Raw genomic sequence first — 4,123 nt, forward strand, 5'->3', positions numbered from 1 at the left:
CCCACGGCTCTGCACACAGGATCTCGTCCTCTGTGAGGAAGAGAAAAGCTTACTGTTTCCTCTCCAGTCTTGATGCCTTTTATTTCTTTCTCTTGCCTAAGAGGCTGGTAGGAGGGGCTGCAGTTACCCTGCTGAGCAGAGGGGTCGAGGCAGACAACTGCCTGGCTCTCAGTCTTGGGGACGTGCCAGCTCTCACTGTTGAGTGTACTGTTTGCTCTCAGGCTCTTGTGAGTGCACGTCAGCAGGGTGAGGAAGTCCTGCTAGTTTGTTTTGGGGTGTGTATGTGTGTGTTTTAATCATAAAAGGATGTTGGATTGTGAGATGGCCATGTGGTTTCTGTCCTCACTTCTGTTAATGTGATGAACCCTCTGAATTGATTTGCAGGTATTGAATCAACCTTGCATTTCTGCTCATCTTGGTATAATCCTTCCTTATTTGTTGAATCAGCAAACTGTTGAGATTTTTGAGTCGGTATTTGTAAGGGGTATTGGTCTGTAGTTCCCAGGTGTTGAGTATTTTTGTCTGGCTTTGGAATTAGGGTGATCTGGCCCCAAGAAAGGAGTAGGGAGTGTTTCTTCCTCTTGTGTTTTGTAGAAGAATTTTTAAAAGATTGATATTGTTCTTTTTCTACTTTCAGTGTTTGGTGGAAATCACCAGTGAGCCTTCTGAGCCTGTTTTGTCTTCTGTTTCCTTGCAAGTATTTTAAGGCATTAATTCAGTTTGGTTGGCGTGTCTGTTTGTCCTAGTGAAGGAACTTGTCTGTCCATCTGCCAGGTGCAGCACTGGGGACATCCCTTCTGCCTCTTGTCATGCTGTTCTCTCGGTCCCATGTCACCAGGAGGATGGTTGGTGCCGGGCCCTGGCTCGCATGTGCCCACCTCCTGGTGACACGCGGCAGGTGCTCCACAGACTTGTGTCTCACGAATGGGTGAGCACGGACCCAGGGGCCAGCGTGGCACCCTTTGCTTGAGTGATGTAGACGGAGCGTGGGCCCCCCTCACATGCAGGGGCTCAGTTGGAGGGTCCTGACAGTACCTGCCTTGTGTACCCCGAAGTAGGCCTGGTAGAAGAGGCAGTTGGTCTCCAGCCCTTTAAAACTTTGTTCCAAGAGAAAGCTGGCCAGCAAAGGTGGTGTCTTCTGTGCTCACGCAGTTCTGTCTCTCTTGTCTGGAGCATCAGGAAGCCCCATGACTCCTTGAGGAGCCTTCACATTCTGCCCCAACGCTCACCCACAGGCAGTAATCGTGACACTCTTCCAGACACAGCGATGGCTCTTTGTCAAACAAAAGTAGCCTTTACATTTTCTGTTGACTTCAAAGTCATACATTTTAATGGGGAGCAGTAGTAAAATCACAGCACTGATTCCTTTATAAACCTGAGAAAAAGGTGAAACAGACCAGAAATCTTTTTTCTTTTTATTTGTTTTTCAAGTTAGAATTAAAATCCTTTAAAACGAGCAGGATGTTCTTTGCGTGGGACATCACCTGGTACGCCTGCCTGTCTAGCAGATGCACAGTGAGAATGGTAGGGGTAAAGAAGAGGCATCCGGTGAAGCTTCTGAAAGCAGGATTGATCCTTGACAACTGGGATTAAGTTCTGCTGTGGACCTGCTTCCTGTGGTGAAGGCGTGTCTTGCCCTTTGTGGCCTGTTCGTGCTCACGTTTCATGCTTTCTGCGCTGGGTCACTCCTGCTCGTGGGCAGTGGTTACCGAAGTTATGAGGGCCTGTGCCTGTGCGCCGGCCTGAGGACAGGTCACCCTGCCCACCCAGGGACCATGGGGTGTGGGTGCACGGAGGGTTTGCTGTGTCTCTTCGGACCCTTTCTCCCCAGCGGTTCATGCACCACCGCTTCCCACCTGTGCCCTGGCAACGTGCCTCCTGGTCAGTGACAGTGACGGTCGGAGTGCCCGTGTGCCAGGCGCCAGGGGGCCTCAATGCCAGGCCTCTGAGGATCTGGGTAGGGTGGCAGAACAGAGACCGACCTGGTTAATTAGGGCAAATGCATTTGTGAACCCGTGACACGCTTACGATCACATAGCGGTTCTGTTCAGTGTTAGCTGCTCTGCACGTTGGAAGGTGCTCACCAGCCCCCCAAATGTGTCATCATTTTGAGAAAACTTGTCCCTCTGCCGGGAAGGAGGGAGCAGTGCAGACGGTGTTTGCCCCTAGGAGGTTCAGGGTGAGGAGAGAGAGGGAGCCGGGGGGGGGCCTTGCTTCATCCACCGTTACGCTGCCCGTCCTGAAAGCCCACGCGTAGCTAAAAGTCCTGCAGAGTCTTTTGCATTGAGCAGCGGTATCTGGTGTTTGGTCTCCTGCGTCCCTATGTCTGACTCTCTGACTGTTTGCTTCCGTGTCTCATGGACGAGTCGTCCGGTGTTGGCCCGCTCCTTGCTGGTCGGCCCTGGTGCCGGCAGAGCCACAGCTGTGCGCATCATTTGCATGTTGTGGGACCTCTGGGTTGCGTCTGGTTTTACACTGTTTTCAGAACTGAGCTGCTGTGAACGGTGTACGGGTTCTCGTGTGAACGTGACTTCTCTTCCTCCTGGATAAACGGCAAGAGCCCCGCGGCAGGTTGAGGGTTGTTGTGTGTTTAGCCCCGTGTCCCCCAGGGCCCGGGCCCTCTCCCCTTCCCGCTGGTGGTCTGTTGGGGATCTAGTTCTCCTGCAGCCTTGCTGGCCTTTGGGGTCGCCGTCCGATGGGGGTCCCACGGGCCGTGTGGCGATGCCTCAGTGTGGTTTTAGGTGGGCCTCCCCTCTCCATTGTTTTTGCCCCTGCGCCTCCTCTTTGGTGAGACGTCTGTGCAGGCTTTCTACCCGTTTCCTCGTTGGCTGGTGTGTGCATTATTGTGTGGACTTCACTAAGCTCCAGATGCGAGGGGCTGCCTCGTTGGCGCGTGGCTCGCGGGCTCTCCTCCAGGTGGTGGCTTCTGTCCTCCTGACCAGGCAGGGCATGGACCAGGAGTTTTAAAGTTTGATATGATTAATTTGTCACTGTTTATGGTATGGAATATGTTTTTGGTGTCCAGTCTCAATTCATGGCCTGGCCCCCGGTCCTAAAGGTGTTCTCTGTTTTTCTGTTCTGTTGCGCCCCTCTGTGTGTCCGTCCTCTGTGTCCCCATGTTCCCCGACCTCCAGGCTCCCCAGCGGCGACCCCTCACCGCTCTTCTTCCGGTTGCTTTCTCTGTTCCAGGGCTGTGCTTTTCCACACAAATCTTGTATGACTTTTTACCTTTTTGATGAAATCATCATAATGGTAAATGTGTTCCTAAATTTTGCATGTTATGTAAATTGACATTATATCTTAGTTTCATTGTTTTTTCTTTTTTTGGTTGGTTTTGTTTTTATTTCTTTTTTTAAAACAATTTTTAATGTTTATATTTTTTGAGAGAGAATGCACACATGAGTGGGGGAGGGGGAGAGAGAGCTGGGGACAGAGGATCTGAAGCGGGTTCTGCAGACAGCGCAGAGCCTGAGTGAAGTTGGATGCGTAACCAACTGAGCCACCCGGATGCCTCTCTTATTTTCTTTAATAAGTTTATTGTGAAATGTTCAAAATGGTACCTGGCAAACAATGAGTCTCCCTCCTCCCAGTATAAAGCTGCAGGAGGGCCTGGAGACGACTGGTTCTGGATTTCTGGGACCTGCCAGAAGTGCTGGTTCGGGGCACTCGGGTCTCTGTGCTGCAGTCTGTCAGGTTCCTTTCTGCACCCCTGCATGTGTGCCCTCCCAGGGCCACATTGACTCTGTCCTCTGACCTGTCACCTGCTGACAGCTGCTACCCACTTGAATCCTGCTCTGTCGGGGAACTCTGGGCCCTGCCGCTCTGGGGGAAGCATAGTCAGAGGTGCCCTCTGGGTGGTGGACGGGGGAGGAGGCGTGGCCTGTGGTGCACAGGCTCTGCTGTTGTCACTGCTCAGACAGCCTGGCTGTCACACCTCTGCAGAGCTGGTGAAGGTGCGGGAGGGGGAGCGGGCAGGGACAACGACAGACAGGCCCTTTAAAGAAAGTGCGTAAAAACACTTCATTCTGTTCAAGTATTTTGACTTCAGGGCCTGCATTAGAGGCCAGGGCTTGTCTGAGGCAGCCGCTGGGGAAGGCAGTGGGGGTGGGGGTCGGGGGAGGCG

The 4,123-nt window shown here is 52.6% G+C and overlaps 1 protein-coding gene across 3 annotated transcripts in view; it reads left to right on the forward strand.

Moving 5' to 3' along the window:
* The window catches only part of TBCD (tubulin folding cofactor D), a 152,421-nt gene that overhangs the window by 97,960 nt on the left and 50,338 nt on the right, over nucleotides 1–4,123 (forward strand). The window lies entirely within an intron of this gene.

This window comes from Crocuta crocuta, unplaced genomic scaffold (assembly GCF_008692635.1).
Source record: "Crocuta crocuta isolate KB4526 unplaced genomic scaffold, BGI_CrCroc_1.0 scaffold50, whole genome shotgun sequence".
NCBI lineage: Eukaryota > Metazoa > Chordata > Mammalia > Carnivora > Hyaenidae > Crocuta > Crocuta crocuta.